The 22,213-nt window shown below is 38.3% G+C and overlaps 1 protein-coding gene across 3 annotated transcripts in view; it reads left to right on the top strand.

Moving 5' to 3' along the window:
• Nucleotides 1-22,213, top strand: part of PDE7B (phosphodiesterase 7B) — a 175,763-nt gene that overhangs the window by 68,726 nt on the left and 84,824 nt on the right. The window lies entirely within an intron of this gene.

Here is a 22,213-nt window from a genome sequence, read left to right as displayed (position 1 = left end):
GACAGAGCTCTGCTGGAAAAGGAAGATGAATGGGCAGATGCTCCATTGTAATTTCTTCCTATCAGCAGAGAGCATAACGCAGGCATTAATCCACTGGTTTAATCAGAGGTAATAACATGTCCAGGGAGCTACCACTTCCAAGATGCAAGTGCAATTGCTGTCATTGTACATTTGTCCTAAAGGGTTTTTTAGGCAAGTGCATGTCACAATATTTTAGAAGCCAAAAGAATCCAAGTTTATGTGACTTTAATTATTAACATATTTCCCTTTTCTTAAAAAGAAGGAATGGAAGCATCATAAATCATGATGTCTAATCTCATTTATTTTCTGTTGTTTGAGAACAGCACTCAGGGTGTTTGAAGTCTGTGTATTATTTGTTTCACGGGGGAAAATGACATTATAATAACCCTCAGAACAGTTTGTAGAGAAAATTCTGTTGTTTTTGGATATTTTTTATTTTAATCCAATCCAGTTTCTCTGTGCCAAGAAAGAATCTGTGTTTGGTTTAAGCAGAACCATCTTAGATACCACAGTTGCTTCAAATTGTGCAGCTCATTGAGACAAAACAAAAAGTCTCTTGATAATTGATGACTGAATAAACAAAGAGGAAACTGAAGGCAGATGTGTGCTGGAAAGCTTTTTGAAATCCTACGATGGGATGGGGGAGAGTTTGATTTTGTTTTTAATCAGAAGCACCACAATTCTCTCTTTAGCCTGAACATTTCCTCCTTGACATTTTTTGTTCTTAATCTGTGTTGGGGAGGGCGTTGCTGATGTTTAATTTTAAGTGAATTTCCAGTAGTAAATCTAGAAAGGTTTTAGGCTGGCAGCTGTGCAGATTCAAGCCCTCCCTCTGCAAAACAGGCTCTGAAGAGGGAACAGCATAAATCCTTCTAATACCATCCTGCCAGAAAGCTTCTTCCTCGACATGGAAAGATCATCTGTAGGAATTACTAAACTACTAGCACCTTCATCCGTCTGTTTTTTATATTTTTTCTGAAACTGCCTGAAAAGTAGTGAGATGTGCTGCAGGATCTCCTGTTATGGACACATTGAAATCCCTCGGTAGGAGCAACACCAGAAGGACAGGTCCACATAAGCACAGGCCACGATTCAGCTCCTGTCTTCATTTCTCCTGCCCCTATCCCAGCTTCTCTTCTACTCAAAAACTCCCTTGCCTTTGATACATGTCTAAGCTGGCTGGAGAAAGTTTCTTCAGACATAGTTGACAAAAACTGTCTTCTTGAAATTGGATTGTGTTATTACACTTCAGTAAAAGATGAAAATTTGAGAGCGAAATGCAACAACTTCAAGTGAAAAACCTTTGGCCAGTAACTAGCTTCAGACTCAGAAGAGTGCTATGGCATTTTACTAATGTGGTCACTGAAGGACTGTATACTTTGGTCTTTTATGTGGGATGTGCATCACCATGTCTGTCAATGAGTTACTCCAGCATATGACAGGAGCCCCTGGTGACACCTCACAGCAGGAACAGCTTGTCTGAATCACATCAGTCACAGAGGAAAACAGGATAATGACATAGACATGCTAAAGTTCACCTGAGGAATTCCTACGGCATCTCTGAGTCAAATTTTACCAAGTGGCAACTGAAATTTTGTCTGTGGGAGTAAATGAGTACTAACTTTCTCTAAAAAATAGAAACAATCACTGCAGAGTTCAGAAACTTTTTGACAAAATATATATATTATATATATATATATTATATATATATATATATATATATATATATATATATATATATATATATATTAGCCAAAAATTCAGTATTCCACCACGTTTCTTGTTTGAGCTTTTTCACAGAGATCTAGTAGGTTGGATCTTTATGCAAATGCAGTGACCCAGCTTTGTGGTAATAATTTACCTGACATTAAGTAAGATGGTGTTGAGTTAACACATGGACATGGATGACATAATGGGAATGATGGAGTTGATTTAGAAAGTGCCCACATCAATGCTAGGTCAGTGCTATTGTGTTGTTTGTGAGTGTCCTGCTGATGGAGGAGCTGGCTGCTAGATGAGATAAAAACTTTGCTCTTAATTCCCTGTGCTCATTGATGATGCTGTGGTATATATTTTGTGAAAGCAGCTATTATGACACTCTAAGAAAGGACTTCTTCAACTGTAAAATAAGTAACTTGGCCTTTCATTCTCTTTAGTTCTTGGTGCAATGTGTCGTAACACATCACTCTAAATCAGATTAAATTGGGCAAGGGACAAGAATGAAGGAGGGTTTTAGTCATCCTACCCCCTCTTCAATTGGCCAATGCAACAGCTGCTCCCATGTTCCTGTGAGTGTTGCTGTACGAACACTTGACAGTTAGCCTTTAATTATAATATAAAAAAAAAAAAGGTTGTTTTTAATCAGCTTTCCCAAAGCCAGGCTATCAAAATGAGTGCATCAGTCTTGGTAGAACAGTTTTTATCTGCATTTTCCCCTACCCTCATAAAGCTACCCTAAGGTCTTGGCTGGTATATAACGCAAGACTTTGTGGCAAGATATTTGTAATTTCTCCTAGGGGAATTATCACATCAATTTGTCTCTAAGTCCCAGCGTATCTGAGACATGCAAATGTCAATTCAAAGGGTATGCTCAAATATGTATCCACCAAGTGAAGTGGCAAAACTGGAATGGGGAATTGGCAGGTTCTGTCCTCTATAGTTACCAAGTATTGAAACAGTCACTCTAGTCACAGCAGGGCTTTGCAAGCATCTGCATATACCTTATCGGACAATTAGGGAAAGAATATGAAGAAACTAATGACAAACTGTCCCTGTTCACTTGAGGACTCTCACTCCTGCATTTCATTTTGCTCACAAGCACTTGACCAACTGTTAAACCACAGAGAGTTACTGTAAATTCAGTCTAAATTGAAAATAAATAAATAAAATAATCACTTTAAAAGACAAAAAAAATAATAATTTTTAAAATTACAGCATAATCTGTTCCAAATAAAATTCCATACTACTGAAGAAGCATTTCTACACTATGGTCTCTGAACCTGGAGTCCCCATAAAGTCATGTAATGAAATGCAAGAGCAGCCTGTGAAGTACAGATGAGATACCCATTCTCCCACATCACAACTGTGACACTACAGTTTTCACACTCTTGCACGTATGTACAACACAAACTTTGAATTTATGTTACACAATGACACAACATCAGCAGGGAGCAGACAGGGTGGTCCTGCTCAGCTCACCTCATGCTGCAGGTAAGGCATTTTGGTGGGAGCTACAGGTTGTGGAAGAAGCATTGCCTCAGGCAGACAATGAAATTGAATCTGTCCCTCCTCATGGATAACTCATGAAAATCATAGAATAGAGTGGTTTGAGTTGGAAAAGACCTTAAAGACCACCAAATTCCAACCCCTTTGCCACTGGCAGGGACACCTACCACTAGGCCAGGTTGCTCAAAGCCCCATCCAGCCTAGCCTTGAACACTTCCAGGGATGAGGCATCCACAGCTTCTCTGGGCAACCCGCGTCAGTGCCTCACCACCCTCAGAGTAAAGAATTTCTTCCTAATATCTATACTAAATCTCCCCTCTTTTAGTTTAAAACCATTTCCCCTTGTCCTATCACAACACTGCCTGACAAAGAGTCCCTCCTCAGCTTTTTTGTAGGCCACCTTTAGGCACTGGAAGGTCACAATACGGTCTCCCCAGAACCTTCTCTTCTCCAGGCTGAACAACCCCAACTCCCTTGGCCTGTCTTCACAGGAGAGGTGCTCCCTTGATCATCTTTGTGGTCCCCCTCTGGACTCGTTCTAATAACATCCATGTCCTTGTGCTGCAGGCCCCAAACCTGGGTGCAGGTAAAGTCTCACAAGAGCAGAGCAGAGGGAATTACCTCCCTTGACCTGCTGGCCACACTCCTTTTGCAGCCCAGGATATGGTTGGCTTTCTGGGCTGTAAGCACACATTACCAGCTCATGTTGAGCTCCTCATCAACCAAAACCCCAAAGTTCTTCTCCTAAGGACTTCTCTCAATCCATTCTCTACCCAGCCTGAATTTGTGCTTGAAAATGCTTAATTACTATGTAAATTCCATGCACAGTTTTATTGTTATATAAAGGGAACATATTTTTATATACAGAATGCTTGTAGTTTTTTTTCCCTGATCATATTTTTAATGGCCACCACTGGAGTCTGTGATGAGCTGCAACTTGTACCTGGTGTGCACCACCAGGCTGGACTGAACACAAGTAGATTCTGATAGATGAATGCTTCATGGCTGATGCAAGTAGGATGCAAACAGGAAAACAGCAGTATTTTCTGAGATCTGCCCCAATTTGAGATGCTTCTGGGCATACTTATATTCAGATCTTTCAGACACCTACTGGGTTTTATGGTTAAAAGCATGAAAGCAAACAAGAAATTTGTAACAGGCACTGTGATGAAGCATTTTCAATGTCAAACAAAAGCTAAGGGTGAATTTTCAGGGTCTTACCCTTGGATTTAATCACAGGAATTTCTAAGTCCCATTTCAGGAACATTTTTTTTTTTGATCTAGTCCTTAATATCTTGATGGCCTATTGCATGCTTTCACAGTCAGTAAGAAACAGACAGATAGGTCTCATCTGCAATAACTACACATGGCAGCTGTAGAATGCTACTGATCATCAACAGTCTTCAATTATTAATAAAAGTTTTATTAGCCATTAGTTAAAAGCTTCTTTTTTTCTGGGAAAGGCCTGGGAAGATAATTTTTCTTTCTAGCAGTGGATGTTTTTAAAGTAATAACCCACAATTTAAACCAGATTTAAATATATTAAATGCAAATCCACAGATAATTTGCACATTATATAGCTAAATTGCTAAATAAATAACATATCAAATAACGGTTTCTATTAAAGAATATCCCAAAAACTTCTGTCAGGAAATTCATGCCTTGTTTTTCCACTCTATAAAACTGTTCTTATTCTAACGCAGTACAAAATGTTTCTGGACAAACTTCATTCACGTTATCTTCTAATCCATTCTTAGGAAACTTTTTAATGATAACACCTGCTGTTATAACAACAATTTTCAGTCTTTATTACTTATGGGATCTAGGGCTAATAAGAAATATAATGTTTCATTGTATTTGAAAGTGATTGATCCCAGTATATAAAAAGAATTTTTTTCCCACTGCAAGATATTTCAGTTTTTATACTTTGCAACTCCTGGTATTAACAAGATCCTGGAATGAAATCAGTGCAAATCAGAAATATGCACTGAAGATTTCCTATATGTATTTGCTGCTTTGTCTCTCACAGGAGAGCCTGCCCCTGCATTCCCCAGCTACATTATCACACACTATTAAGGAAGAAGTGCAATGAATGCAGTCAGCTTATTCCCCCCAGGAGTTCCCTCTGGTAGAGTATGTCAAAGTACTCCCAGCCGTCAGTCTGTCAGGTCTGCTTGGATGTTTTGGAAGACAGCGTGCTCTGAATGAGAATGCAACAATAGCAGGCTGATTTTTCAGCAGCCAGCACTGATAACTCTGATAAACAGTCTTCTTGAGGTAAGAAGTGACGCATATCAGAGGTTCCTGCCTTAGACGCCAAGGTTATTCGTCATGTAATTGGATATTGTCGGAGAAAACCATAATTAACCCAGATTTAAAGGCATAAGGCAGTCTTGTTTATAATATGTGGTCAAAGATAATCATTCTCTGCTGAATCCACTTTCATCTTTCCTATTCATTTATCTTTAAGAGATGTGACCTAACCAGGTCCTACTTAAACAAAGTTGTGATTTACGGGCTTCATGATTATTGTTAAATTACAGACCTGGGACTCTTGGAATTTCATTGCTCTGTCAGGGTAAAAATCAGACTCTGCTAAATCAGAAGTCCAGGAAGTTATCATTTTACAAGAGTGTGGGACATGTACATCCCCCAACAGATGCAGAAGTAGAGAAGTGAGCACTTACTAGTGAGTGGAAGTAGCTGTAGTGAGTACTTTCTGTTGCCATCAAGTTCTGCCTACACATTGGCTCATTTCATCCTACAATACAATAAGAACTCCAGATGCCATACAGGTGGAGTCAATCATTAACTGTGACTGAATTTGCCAATTTCATGTGACCCTGGGCTGCCCAAATGCTGGGAAACCTCACAAGACCCAGGGAATCTGTTACTCCTGTCCTCACCTTCCTCTGCTTTCCACTTCAGCTCTCTGGCTGCCCCACTGTCCCTCTGCTGAAATTGTGTTAAAGCTGAGTCCCTAGGGACTGTAATGGAAGTTTTTTTATCACACCACTCATTGGCTGACCCAGGAGATTTCAGGAAGTAGCAGACTAGTCTGCTCTGGTGTGTTGAGGCAATTGGTCATTGGGTGGGAGATCTGCTGCTGCCAGGAAGCAAAGGACTATCACACACATCACAATAGGTACTAGCTCCTGCCCCCAGGGAAACAAACACACAAAAGCTCACAGAGTTACAACAGACAAAGTAATTCTTCTGACTCCAGCCAGCTGCAAATCCCAGTAGCCTTCTCCTTCACTTCTTTTGGCACCAGAAAATTGATACCTATCTCCTCATTCAATTCTTTGCTGAATCACATGATAGAAAGCCAAATTCCATACTGTGCTCACTTGCTCTCTCTCTCATACGCTAAAACACATTTTGTGTTTCTCACTATAAACATCCACAAACCATCCATATAAGCATTTTGAAACCTTAATGTAAATGCTATATTTTACCTTTAAAGATAGGGCTTTTTTGTTTAAACAGCTTCTTGGTTGTTCATTTTCTTTTTCAAATTCTTAGCATGGCAACCATACATATAATACCCTAATGGCTACATAATGGCTACATAAATAAATGAGGCTTTGGCTTTTCTCCAGATATTTTCCCATTGTTAAAAGGAATATCTGTTTTTAGACCCTTTCCCGTTTTTCCGTAAAGGTAGCCTTATCTTCTTGGTTCATCAGTAACACTTCGTTACTGATGTGGAACTCAGGTTCTTTGAGGTAACCTTTCCTGTAATTACTGTTTCTGTCATCAATTGTCCCCTGAAACTTGGGCTATGTAATTCCTTAGGCTTCACATTAGGATTCAATGTAATTTCTTAGGTTTATATGGGGGGAAAAAAAATCTACTAGAGCTCTTAGGAGATATTTCATTTTGTTGTCTTATCATTATGGAATTGCTGTTAATATTTGTAAGCCCTTTTAGCATCATTGTCTGCATGTGGAAATAGATAACCCTGGCTGAAGTTCTAGATGGGTTTTGGTGAGTGAAGTCAGAAAAGAGTTTTAAGAGACTGATACTGAGCCAAAATATCAAGACTCATATGATTCTAGGCTTGTTTAGTCATGTTTATGCATAGATCCAACATACTTTGATGCATATTTTTTCACACATAGATTCAACATATTAAATACACTTACAAAAGAAATTATGGAACTCTGTAATAAAAATCTCCCAGTTCTGAAGCCTGAGCAGTATTCTCTCAGTTCATTAAATCACTACATAAGAAGGAGAAGGAGAAGGAGAAGAAGAGAAGGCAAAAAGATTTTTAAAACAGGAGAAAACGGGAAATAAATGGCATCAGAAGTTAAAGTATAGTGGTGGAATTAAAGAATACAAATGATGGGTCTCAGCTCTAATCAAAGAATATATATTGCACAATGCTGACAGTAGTAAATTCTGTTCACATTCTGTGCACATAGCATCTTGAGGTGAGCAGCATGTTTTCTCCTTACCTCGTTTGTACCTTTATATGTCCAGAGTAAGAATGTTTTATAGCTGAGGCTTTCTGACAGCCTACAGAAAGACACAGGGATTTTGAGAGCTCTTTTCAGCTCATAGTATAGCAGTGAAAATACCTTACATAAATCATTGAATTGTTTGCGTTTGTTCTATTGGAGCCACAGGTGATTAGCTCAAGAGTTTCTTCGATGAAGAGAAATAGGAATGAGAATAAGAAAGGGTAATAAGAAAGGGTAATAAAAGAGGGTATTAAGAATGTGAGAGGGCTCATATGTGAAGAATCGGATAACTGAAACATTTTTCACTTGTCTGCTCAAAATTTTCTTATGCCAATCTACTGAGGAGTTGTATTTAAAAACAGCATATCCTAATCACAGGGAAGGAAAAACAAATAAAAATAAAAATAAAAATAAAGAAAGAAAAGTAAAAAATAAAAAAGAGAGTTTAAAATACTTGATTGCAATGGGTGTCCAACCTCCAGTTTTTAAAAATAAGCAGAGGTAATTCAGACAGAGGAGTAAAGAGGGAATTTAGTGTTGCCTCATATTTATGGTTTTAATTCTCAATGTCCTACAAGTGCACATGTAGGATTGAGTGGCTTTTTGCCTTGTCTTTCCATGAGTGCACAACATACAAACTGCATATACATGAGCATCAGTAGGGGGATATGTTTTCTAGAAAAAATACAGTTCTCATTGAGCAGTATTGAATGAATAAAAAATGAAGAAATGAATGAAGAAAAATCACCCAATTAGACATGCTCTGTGAATGCAGAGACTATTCCATGATGTGGGAGGAATTAGTCCAGCCAAGAAACATAATACTATATATTTAAGGAAATTTGGCTCTTTAAGGAATGATGATGCCTTTTACTCAGCTATTATACCTTTTCCAGCATAACTTAAAACCTCAGGCAATGATTTTATGATACCAATGTGTAACTCCTTAAAAAGATATCCTTCTTAGTCAAATGATAATTATTCATTAGTTCCCGAAAATCAATTAATTTGGGTACTTCAGAATGGGTTGTCTGGAATAGGGACACCCAATTCATCAGTCCTCTTAGAAATTTGCAGCTTCTATATTTTAACATCTATTATCTTATAATGAAAAGGGATTAAATACATTTACATATTTTTTAATGTAGCACAATTGGAGGATTTCTATGTAAGCTCTCATCAAAATTTAACAACAAAATGAAACAAATATCTTCTGTAATGTGGAAAATATTATACATAAATGCATGAAAATTCTTTATAGATATTGATAATGACAATTTTTCAAGTTCATTAGTATTGCCCAAGAATGAGCCACTGTTGCTGGATGGAGCAGAATGATCATATACAGGAATTTCTGCCTCCCTACCTTAATGTTTTGCAGCTCTTCATACATATTAGCTTATGTTGAAAAGTGTATCAGTGTTAGCTTTTCCCAGAGATTTTCCCTTCACTCAGCAAATAGGCTTACTTCAGCATCAGCAACATTTTTTTGGTAGTTAGCTAAGCACAAGATTCAATATTAGGTAATTTCAGTACTGCAGCACGCAGTGCTTCTGATAGGCCAGGCAGGGTAGTTTCTGACAGCGTGAGTGGGTCTGGCTTCCAGAGCCTCCAGCCAGGCCTATGGCTTTGCTCAACACAGGCTGAGCTGCAAGTGAGGGCTGTGGCTGCCTTTTCTAACAGCTTCTATTCAGTTGACCTATCAGTCATAATTGGGGCTGAAATAAAAGATGAAGTAGGTAAGCACTCTTCTCTGTGGTAAATTAAGGGAAATGTCTTGTCCCAAACAATACATGGGGCCCTCATTACTTGTCACTATTAAAGATTATTTTTAGAATTGGTCCTTAGCCCACTTCTCTGACCAAAATATTGCTTTGGTCACCATACTATTTTAAAATTTCCCTCAGAATAGAGCCAAGTAACATGGATAAAAATAGCCTTTGTATCCCTCTTTTTTCAGTAGTGGCCACTCCTCAGCCATGGGTGGACAGTAGAGCTGGTAGCTATTACCTTAATTTGTAACAGCCTCCTCATCTAATAGGCCAGATATTATTGGCAAGACAACACAAAATAATAGAAGAGAAAAAGATGTTCAAGTGCAGAAGGGAAAAAAAAATATTTAAAATACTTCTTCAGAATAAAAGCAGCCATAGATGTTATTAACTCTCGTCAATAACAAATGGACTGACACCTGGACATACCTAACACCTCTTGTACCTGCTGCTGTGGATTTCAGCAGTGGTTGCAAGCACTCTGTCCCTGTCCACACCTGGCCCAGGAGAAGGCTGCACACATGTCCTGCAGGCTGAGACGCGGGCATGGAGGTCAGCTGGGGATATAACACTTTCAAGGTCATGCAGAGCTGCCACTGCTACCTGTCATGACTCACAGGCATTGCAAAGTGATAAACTCCTACTCAGCTCCCTGAAGAAAACACAATCATTTCTGAAGTGGGCTAACAGTGTTACATTTCAACATGCATTTGTTGTTTGTGCACTCCTGCCAATTACACTTAAACTCTAAGGGTGACCAGATAGCTATAAATCATAATAGTTCAGAATAGCTGTTTGAAAACAGGTCCTTAAAAATATGTCAGCATCTAAGAAGAGTTATAAAGCCTCTGTTACCAAGCTATGTTAAAGGTTTATTGTTCATAGTATATTTATGTTTGCTTTCTTCCTCTGAAGTAATACTATTCCCATGTTAACCATAAGAAAACAGTTACAGCTATACAACATGGTTGGTATAATACTCTATAAGCTACCTAGTCCTGGTTTCCTAATCAGCCAACATTGTCCAGTGTAGCATGGTGCTTTTGCAGCTTATATCCATGGTCTTCTTCACAGAGAAATCAGGGCAAGAGAGAAGTGAGAAGTAGGCTCCAGATCTCATCCCAGTGCTGAGCTATCTCACATCAAACCTGGAAGTTTGGAAGAAACCTCCTGAGTTTAGGCAGCTTAGATATAGCCAGAGGAATTTCTTAGGATCATGCAAGCAACATGTGACAGAGCAGGAAGTTACTTTGTATCTGATTATTAAAAAAAAAAAAAAAAAAAAACTACTTGCTGAGGGTGTATGTAATGTGTGGCATATCTTTTGGATGCTCTTGTGCTGACATCTATAGAGATGTAAGACCATTAGTAAAGCACATTTCTTTGTCCATTATTTCCCCATAGAGGCTGTCTAAAGGAGAGGGAAAGGCAGTAAATGTCATTAATAAAATGAATCCCCATAAATAAGAGAAATTATTGTGACAACTTCTGAAAACAAGACTGTTTTAGTTTTTCTCTTATGAATATTCATACGGCCATTATCACTGCTGTTTTTTAAAGCTTCAAAGTCTGAGCTTGTTGAATTTATACTTTCATAGAATCACAGAATCACATACTGGCTTGGGTTGGAAGGATCCTTAAAGATCACCCAGTTGCAACTCCTCTGTCATGGGCAGGAATCCCACCAGCTAGATCAGATTGTCCAGGGCCCCATTCAGCCTGGCTTTGAACACCTCCAAGTATGGGGCATCCACAGCTTCTCTGGGTAGCCTGTGCCAGTGCCTCACCACCCTCTGAATAAAGAACTTCTTCCTTATATCTAAATCTCCCCTTTTTTAGTTTAAAACCATCTCCCCTTGTCCTATCATTATCTGCCCAAGTAAAAAGATGTTCTCCATCTTTTTTTACAAGCCCCCTTTAAGTGGGCTTATAGGAACTGAAAGGCCACAATGAAGTCTCCCTGGAGCCCCTTCTGCAGGCTGAACAGCCCCATCTCTCTCAGCCTTTTTTCCTAGGAGAGGTGCTCCAGAAACTCTGATCATTTATGTGGCCCTTATCTGGACCCACTCTGACATGTCCACATTCTTCTTGTGCTGGGGGCCCCAGACCTGGATGCTTAACTCCAAGTGGGGCCTCACGAGGCCAGAACCCCCAAGTTCTTCTCTTCAGGGGTGCTCTCAATGAACTCTTCTCCCAGTCTGTGCTCATGTCTGGGATTGCCCTAACCTGGGTGTACTACCTTGCACTTAGCCTTGTTGAACCTCATTAGGTTCACATGGTTCACTTCTCAAGCTTGTCCAGGTCCCTTTGTATGGCATCCCTTCCTTCTGTTGTATTGACTGTACCGTACCACTCAGCTTGGTGTCATATGCAGACTTGCACTCCATCCCATTGTCTATGTCATTAATAAAGATATATAAACAGCACCTGTCCCAAAACAAAGCCCTGAGGGACAGCACTTGTCACCAGCCTCCACCTGGACATAGAATCATTGACCACAACTCTCTGGCTGCAGCCATCCAGACAATTTTCAGCCACTGATTTGTCCACCCTTCAAATCCATCACTCTCCAATTTGGAGATCAGGATGTCATGTAGGACCCTGATGACATTGGTTTGTCTCCCCTTGTCAACTGATGCAGTCACTCCATCATAGAAGGCTAACATTGGTCAGGCAGGATTTGCCCTTGCCATGCTGGCTGTAGCAGTTCATTTCCTTCTCTTACATGTGCCTTCACATTGCTTCTAGGAGGGTTCTGTTCCATGATCTTCGCAAGCACAGAGGTGAGACTCACTGGTCTGTAGTTCCCCGGGTTTTCCTTTCTACCCTTTTTAAAAATGGGAGCGATGTTTCCCTTTTTCCAGTCACCAGGGACTTCTCCTGACTGCCATGACTTTTCAAATGTGGTGAATAATGGCTTGGCAACTACGTCGACCAGCTCCCTCAGGACCCTGGGATGCATGTCATCAGGCCCCATAGACTTGTACATGTTCAGTTTCATCGGGTGGTCTCTTTTCAAGCAGTATCACTGATATGTTTAAGTAGATAACTTGCAAAGCTTCAAAGCTTTGGTGAGTCCATTTTATTCAAAGAAATATTTAAATTTCTGAATGTTTATTGTAATTTATCTTAGCATCTTGGAATTCAGACAGAAAACCTAAGATGAGGATTTTCTCATCAGATTCTTTTGCCTGGAAACAACTGAAGGGTAGCACTTTCCGGACTGTTCTCATCCTTCCGCTTCTGATCTCCACAGAAACTGAGGATCACAGCTGTCTCCAATATTTATTTATTTAGAGAGCAATGGAACATTTTGAACCTCAAAACAAAAAGAAGGAAAGTTTGGTTGTTTGAATTTCTGCCAAAGATGTGATGAATTCTACTAAACAATTGTTAAACAGCAATTGTTATAATTTAGTGCATTTAGTCTGTGCCAAACGCTACTCCACTATGCATTATTGTAATTTAGGGTGCAAGCAGCCTACCCAAATAACAGCACAGAACTTGGCTGGTTATATTATCCAGCTATTTGCACAGGGCTCCTCTTTGAGCCAGACAGAAGATACAAGCTTTGAGATACAGATATGAGTTTGGGTACTTTAAATTGTATCTTCAGTGACCATCCCATTTGAGATTCTTACACTGAGCTTTGAATGAAAATTGGGACCTGTTTAAAACATCTAGTAAAACGAGGCTCTGACCACATAGACATCTGTTACCAAACTGATCTAAACCAAACTGATTTGCACACCTACATACACACTGAAGTATATTGACATTTAGTAATCAAAATAAATAAATAAATAAATAGATAGATAAATAAATAAATAAAGATTTTTAAAAAATAAACAATTAGGAAAGTTATACTTGGTTAATGCTGCAGGGAAGTTATAAAAATAACTTAAAACTGATGTATATGTTAAATAAAACTTACAGTTGCCTTTGAGATTTAAATTTATAATCTACTAAGAGTTTTTCATTGTCTTTTCCATTAAACAAAAATAATTAACTATAGTAGACAGCTACAAATCACTGAATGTGGATAGCTCTCTTTTAGCTTTCTTTCACTCCTGACCATTTTTCTCTCCATAGTTTAAAACTCGTTCCATGTGCAAAACTCTGCTAGTTCCTCTTACCACGGTACATCCCAAGATATTGGTCGCAGCCACAGGAAAAGGCATTAAATTCAGAGCTGTTAAGTCTGTGTTTTTTTTACCACTGTTGGTTCAGAGTTATTTCAGAGCACTACAGAGATGCTATCAGATCTTCCTGTCTCTTCCGTGCTCCATACAGCATACCTGCAAGCCACTGATCTCTTTACCCTGCATTAGCATTGTCCAGTGCTTACCCTTACTTCCAAATGCATTCAGATAGAAAATGTTCACTAAGATTATTAAAGCTAGCTGAAAATTTTTCAGTGGAGTTTTGTATTAGAAAAAGCAGTGTTAATTTTTTCAGAAAAAAAAATATATATATATATATATATATATATATGTATGTATAAACATCTTTTTCAGGGAGGAAAAGTTGCTTCTCATTTCTCATTTTGTTAAGAAAACAACCAGCACCACATTCTGACCTTTTCTGGTAATTTTTGTTCACTATTGTTTTGTTAATTTATTTAGTCTTTAATATTCTAACTTGTTTATTCAAATGTTATTCAAATACCAGGTTAAATGTTATTCAAATATCAGGTTATAGAATCTGTTATTCTAATGCAGTGTTTTAAAGCTATCTCAAGAGAATACTTGCTACATCAAAAAGAAAAAATACTTTCTCCGAAGTAATTTACTGAAAGGTTTTTAAATTCTGTCTGATGGACATTTGGTTTTAACTTCTAATTCCTAATAAAAAAGAAAATCTGGCATTTCCATGAAACAAATTCTGCTTTCCAACTTGCTACCATTAATACTGTTTTTATTATGCTAGTGATTGTATTCTGAACTAAGGAACTGTGTTTTTTAAAGTGTTAAGGAACCAGCAGGCAGTCTTAGATGAGCATGCACTTCTGTTTGCACTGTGACTAGAAAAGGAAGTACATGTTCATGCAAAAATGAGACTTAAATAAGTATTTCCTATTGGAGTTATACAAGCACATGTGATGGCATAGTTGGAATCCTGAGATTTAGGTGTTAAAAAAGCAGCTGATGCAGATGGCAAATGTCAGCAAAAGAGATGCAGTTCATTTTCCAATTCATTGGCATAGGAAACTAGTGGTTTAATAGGGTGATAGGCCAACTGATGTTTGATTTTTTTTCCACATAGTCACACAATCTGGTAAAAGTTACATCACTTCCTTGCATGCTAGCCCCACTAAATTGTTTCCTGTGCCAACGTTCCAACCGAGGCTGGAAATACCAGAGGATTTCTTTCCCTTTCTGAAAAGCCAAAGTTAATGGTGGTTGAAACCAGTTTCATCTGGTATTACTTCAACATTGATATTATATTTTAAAATAACAGCAAAAACTATGTAATGGGTTTCATTGAAGTGCGTAAGAAGTTCCTGATAAAAATAACAGAAATAATTTTACTTCAGTTATTTAATTTATGCATAGTATTCCACTAAAAACAAGCCAACATTAGCAAGGAGATAAACTAGACCATCATTTAAACTTTTTTTTTTTTTTTTTGTCTAGTTTTAGGACACAGTAACAAAGATTCTGTAACATCTTCACTTCTCAAAATGCTCAGGTTTATGAATAGAGCTAAATAGAAAGTGGAGAATATCAATACAGAACTGGGGAGTAGGGTTGTCCCTGGCTCCTTTGAGCACTGAAGTTTTCTTTCCTTGGCTAATGGACACACACAATCTTTCAGTAAACTGCTCTGAGTGTGATCAGTACCTTGCAGACTTCAAAAAGTGTGACATTTTGCTAAGTCTGTGCTTATAGAGACAAGACACTGCCTATCATTCTAAGAATCTGAGCTTGGTTTCTGAATAAAGCATCTTCAAAGTGCAAAGGTGAGTAGCTGAAAATGCATGTGGGAAAACACTCTCACATTTAGCTCTTTCATTCCCCCAAAGATTGCTGAAAAGTTTACTGTTGTTCTTATTAGAGGTTTTCTGTCAGCAGAGGGCAAGCTAAAGAGAACAAACCAAAAGTCTTAAAATTCTGCAATGAAGTAACTGGCATGTCTTCCAATTGACTTGACATATGATATTGTGGACCTCAGAAAAACAGATCAAGCAGAGGCGGATGTAGTCCCTGGGCTGGAAAGTACTGAGCAGATAGTTAAAGGGAAATTTCTTCCTGATTCTCCCACCTGAAAACTTCTGAAGTCACTTCTTTGCTACTGATGGAAAGAGTTGTTTATGGATGTCAATACTGTGACCAAATCTTACATCTTGATGCCTTGCTGAGGTCTGGGAAAAAAAAAAAAAAAAAAAAAAAAAAAAACAAGCACAGAGTACAGCATTTGCATGACTGTCTTGCCAGAATAACCTTAATACTTTCTTCTTTTACCACAATTTTGATCAATCAGGCATTTTGTTCAAATAAAGTATCTTACAAGCACTGTGTATCTAGATGTATACTCCTATCATAACAGCTGGGCAGAGCCCTACAAAATGATGTGTGATTGTCTGGAGTGAAAAGAAAATTGTAGCAGATATCTTAGGAAACACTGGAAAACATTTATGGTTTTACATATGGTCAGGATATCTTGGAAAGCATACTACAGCTGGAACTACATTACTGAAAGCAGCCTGCCCAAATAAGTCTGAGAGAAACAGATTTTCCAGAAAACCTCCCTTCCATCTGCAAACCTAGTGGATGCCTTTAACCAGTTATAGATACTACCTACACAGTTTTTTTCTTTCTGCAGCATCAAGATTACATTTGGAATGGAAGCTCTAGTGAAGAAAAAGAGCCAACACATGTTTGCATGACTATCAATGGGGTTTGATAGCACAGTCATAAAATGCCAGCACAGTTGTGACACCAGAGGTCCAAAGTTGCTAATACCAGTGTAGCTACATTTACACAAATGCATTTGTAAGAAACGCTAAGAGCTTGATTACAGTAAATATGGCCTGATTTTGCAGTCAGGAGAATCTAGGTCAGAGGGAGCTTAGTTTATTCACTATTTTGTTTGTGCATCAGTTAGACCTTTCCCATGACTTCTCATCTGTATCTCCTCTCCATCCCTGCAGCAAATTGCACACGCTGCTGTTATGCATGATGCAAACAGGGAAAAGCTAAAAGGAAAAATTTAGTGATCAGATCTTGCAATATCTGATTTACAAGTGAAGAAGCAAGCCCTATTGTTCCTCTGCATTTATCACTTTATTTATGTCCCATTTTTTCTTACTATAATGTGCTTTCTTTGACAAAAAATTAAACTAGATAAAATAGATAATGAAGATTTCTTGGCTAATCACTTTATTTTCATAATGGCAAAAGACAAGAAAAGACAAAATCATAGTTGCTAGTGTTTTCCATATACCATAAAGGGCAAGGACACAATAGGCTATACAGCCACTAATACAATCTCATTAAGATAATAAGTGAAAGAAGAAATATTTCAAATGTGACACATCTCTCATCTTTCACATTGCTGCCATAATTTTTAGATACTTATCTTCTAATTGAGAAAATATGTATGCACATGTTCAACTTTAAAGACAGCAGTAATCCTTTTGAATTCATTGAGACTGTTCAATCTTAGTTATGTATTTAAGCGATATGCATCTCTCACCTGGTTAGTCCCCTTTTCTACTCAATCTTTTTTTAAAACTGTTCGCAAAAAGGAATCCTGCAGGATGCTGTAGTTACTACTGTTACAGGATTATTAAAACGATAAATAGCATTTCCACTATCCCATGTAATAAGTTATTATTTTAAGCCTACCTGAATTCTACCTACATTTTCAACTCGATGCAGCTTTCTGAACCTCCCATTCCAATATCCATGTTGCTTATCCAATATAATACCATCCAATATAAAACCATTACAATGATCACTGCATAAGAGCTTTCTTTGGGGATGGCAATGAGTTTTTTCTAACTGTTTATAGGTGATGTGACTCTATTATCTCCAATGTCTGTTATTTTCTTTAATGCTCCATAGAATGTGGGAGATTTGAAGCATCATAGTTAATATGCTGAACTTTTAATTCTCCAAAGCAGGCAATGGAAAAATTACACAACCTCACTGTTTCCAATTAGTTATGGACTTCTGTTTATTCCTTTACCACAAACATTTTTGCTTAGTTAGTAGTACAAATTGTTAATCATAAAAATGTGCTATCTCACATGTGCTAAGAATGAAAAAGAAATTGACTCCTTGCCCTACAGAACTCAAGTGATCCTCAGTCTTCCATTTCCAGAACCTTTTCCAAAGGATTCTGATCAAGTATCCACAATAACTGTAAGATTACCATGAACCTATAGTACTGACTGTGTTTAACATTTCCCACTAGGTGAGAATCTCAAGGAATGATGCTGCATACAGCTCAGGCAATAATAAATAGTGCATCCTACCATTCCATTAGAAATTCATCTCACTACCCTTAACAGTGGGTTGGTAGCAGATAAATAAAATCTCCTACCATGTACTTTGAGTACGCATGAAAATATGTAAGTACATTGTTAAGAATTCAAAGTAAAAATAATAGATTAAAATTATGTTAGGGTTGGGGGAAAAAGTTCTGATGCAGGGCTTAGAGAACTTAGCATGTCCAGACTGGAGCAAAGATACAGTAATTGTCTTCAAATAAATACAAAAATATTCATGTATAATAAGGTACCAGTAATAACAGAGGGAGGTAGCTAAGAGCAATTGTTCTTATTAATAAGAATAAAATTAAAATTATAAACATCTGGAATGAGACAAATGTGGGGTAAAGAATAAGACAATTATACTAAGATTTTTAAAGCAATGAAGAAGCAGGAGCTCATTTTTAAAGCAGGAGGTCATTAGAAAAATTTGTGTAAGCTCCGCACAGCTCTGCCTGCTTATGTGTCCTCTGTCATAACCTCCAGTCCTCTCCAGCATTCTTTTCCCTTGTCTTTTCTAAATGTTATTTGTTCACACTCTTATGTTCTTTATTGCCCCTTTTATGCTGCCCTACAAAAGTGCAGCCCATTTTTTTTTCTTTATGTGTAACAATGACATACCACAATTTGAAATCTTTTATTTTCTTAAACTCACATCACACCCCTGAAGCCTTCTAAAGCTTGATGCCATTGATGGTATCATCACTTGGTTCTGACCCTAGGCAAATGCCTGTCCTATTGTCTCTGTATGAATCTGTGACCCCAAGGACAGAGGCAAAGACATAGTTTTCATAAGTGACTACTAACTTAAGCCGATTCTGCTAATGAGTGCCATCTAAAGACACATGCTTTACACTTTCTAAAAATCACTATCATAATATCTTTGAAACTGGTCTCTAAACTTGGAGCACTTAACTAATCACTTCTGAAAAAATTGGCAGTCTGTTTTTCCATTATTTTTAATAATGTGCTGTATAAACGGACAATATCAGATCTTTTCAGGTATCTAGTTGGGAATGCACTAACATAAGTTGTGACACAAAGGTGGTGTGGGTTAGCTGATAGACAATTTCTACTAGTGATGAATCTGCTATCCTAACAATTTGTGTGGCATTTTTTCGAACATTGGCTCTCAGATAGAAGTGCCAGGAAAAACAGAATATAACTTGTCCTTTACATTGCTCTTCTAATACAGAAAGGCACAGATGCCTCTGCTCTAAGGAAGCTGTCAGCAAAGTTGTAGACCGGAGATCCCAGCATCACTGACAGTACTGGCAAGCAGGAGGTCACTGCTGGGCAGTGAAGCTTGGGGAGGGAAGCAAAAGGAAAAGGCTGGGGGGCTAGAGGGGAGAATCAAGGATCTTTCTTCACCATTCTTTTTTTACAGCTTTTGTGTGTCTGGCCTGATTTGTTGTGGGAGAGCTGCTGGAGACAGTGTATTTGGCACAGGCCAGGGTAGCTCAAAGCCAAAAGGATGGTGCTATTGCCAGTTTAAACCATGGCTTTTCTTTTCTTTTTCTTTTTCTTTTTTTTTTTCTTCTTTCCCCCTCCCTCCTTTTTATTTGAAGAAGGGAAAAGAAAAAAGGGGAAGAAAGGGACTTGCAATGAAAACCAGAGCAGTGGGCTAGCGAAGGCCCTGCAGGCTTCAGTAGACTGGAAAGATACACGAAGCACTTCCTCTACCATCTGGCATGCACTTCTGCTGCTGCTGCTCTGGGTGCATAGCTTTGGAGTGAATAAGCAAACAAGTAAAACTTTTTAAGACACACCAATTATGAAACACCAGCTATTAATCTGTCAGCTTACTCCCTTCCCTTTTCTCCCACCGCAATATTCCTTTCCTCAAGTCTTTTCCAGTTCTCGTGTCTACCTGTGAAAATAAGCACTGCTTTGTCAGGTTTTCAGAGCTGACTTTGGTCACCTGTCCACTGGCATTGCTTCTCAAGAGGAAGAAGGCCCAGAGCCAACATATTTATACTACCGTTGTTATCACTCATGCTTCTTTGACTCAAGAAATGCAGTTAGAAGCAATGAAGTGATCCATCTCTGTTCAAAGAATTCCTTCCAATTTAGTTGGAGTTGAGAAGGCAAAAGAGAAGTTTTAGGTGAGCTAACCTTGTTCAAGGGCTGCTTTAAATACAGTCACAAATGGCTGGGTACACTTCTGTGTAGGAATGTTATGTTTTAATTCTGATGGTTTTTCCCAAGTGCCTTGGGAAAGTGAGAAGTGTTATGGCGAGGTCACATCTTCAAGTTGCATAAATCATTACAGCACAGCTGAAGTCAGAGAAACATAGAACCTGCAAATTCTGATGTTTTTGTGTCTTGAAAGTCTCTGAAAGTGATGCTACAGCTGATTTTTGATATCAAAAACTTCATAATCAAATATCGATCTTTCAGGCTTTCTTGTAAGTAGCGCTGATCTGGCTCCACTCTTATCACACACCAAAAAAAAAAAAAAAAAAAGACAAAGGGAAATTCACTTAATCACAGCAGAAATCTTAGATGAGTTAAGGATAATTAATCATTGGATCTTGTACAATTTCAAGGCACAAGTTCAGTAAGAATCAGATGTGTTCATTTACAGGTAGACTCATTAATGCTAGACATTTTTTACACAACTTATTTATTTGCAACTGCTGATCCTCAAACTGACCAGAAAGCAGGAAGAAAGAAACTACAAGCTATCTAGAGCAGCCACTCTTATTTGACACTATTTGACATCCCCAGAAAAAAAAAAAAAAATAGACACACCATCTGCTACATTTATTATGTAGTTTCTTGAAATAATAAATCTATAACAACAGATCATGTTTTCACTTTGTTTTTTTGACTGGCCTCCTGCTTTGCATCTGTAGACTGTAAATGAAAAAAAGTCTCAACAATTGACTCTTCAGTTCTGACTGCCTGAACGTATCCACAAGGCAGGTATGTGTTCAAGTGACCCAACCACAGTCAACACAAAACTTTTCACAAATTTAAGGATACAAAAAGTAGTGTAGATTTTGAAAACTCAGAAGATTGCTTATTGCTACAGTCAGGAGATTTGGTGGTTAAGTTTGGTTAAGCACCTAAATGTTCAGATATTATCTAAACATTGGGCTGGGCATGTATCTGTGAATACATTCTCTTCCAAGATATCTGGTATTTTTTGCATGCAGTCAAGCTGGAAATGCCACAAGGATAGCCTTTCTTTCACGGTATTCTGGCACTTCTGGCACTTCTGCTTCTGTCCCAGCGGGGAGCAGGAAGTGCAGAGGTAAACAAAGATGAAAAACAATAACTGAAAAAAAAAAAAAAAAGTTAATGGAACTTCTTGTACATCAAAACCAAAATAAAGTAGTTTGGGGATAAGGTCTAACTCGCTCAGTAGGCGAGTCTGTCTTCAAGCAATTTGTACTTCAGTTGCCTAGTTTATCCCTAACAGAAACAATATTGCTTTAAAAAGTAATTGCACAACATGTACCAATATTAAAAACCTAATAAGCCATATAACATAAAAACAGTAAAATTTGACTTTTCACAAGATTTATAACCATACACTGTATGAATGTGTTTATGCTTCTGCTACTGTATTGTGTATCATCTGTTTGTTTTCTTTGTTCTTAACCCCTTTGTTCCAAGAGTCAGGATATCCTGACGCTAAGGACTCTGCAAAATAACAGTAGGACAACAATGGTATAATTCTTTGGAAGCACTTCACGGTTTTCAAGACAGAGTCACCTGAAAGCGTAGTGTGCTAGCACTGCAGCACTGCAGCCTACAGTCAAAATAAGGCTGTTTTTTTGGAAAACTAGTATTGGAGTTGCCAGTTTGAGGTGGGAACATTCAGATAAGTGTGGCAGACAGTCCTAGAGCAGAGGAAATAGCATGCGTGGAAATATTATAGTGTCCACTAAAATGTAATTATCTCTTCTGTGAATTTACTGAAAGCTAAGCGCAGGTTCACAAGACCATCTCTCCTGTTGGGAGTAATGGCTTGGGGACAGACCAGTACCAACAGCAACAGCCTGTATAAAGGCAAAATAAAACTTCTGAAAAGAGGAGGCACCTCGGGGTCCTGGGTGACCGTGGTGCCAGCCAGAGGCAGCGGCCGTGCTGAGGCAGGTGCTGGCCGGGCCCTGCTCAGCCCTGGCACGGCAGCCACTTCGCTTCTGTACGAGACAGAGCACTTTGTGCGTTGTTGCTAAAGACTCGGGGTGAATAATTGTCTTCTCCTTGGCGCCTGC

Source organism: Anas acuta, chromosome 3, assembly GCF_963932015.1.
Source record: "Anas acuta chromosome 3, bAnaAcu1.1, whole genome shotgun sequence".
Taxonomy (NCBI): Eukaryota; Metazoa; Chordata; class Aves; order Anseriformes; family Anatidae; genus Anas; species Anas acuta.
Note: the sequence above shows the minus strand (reverse complement) of the source record. Positions and strands in the feature narration are given on the sequence as shown.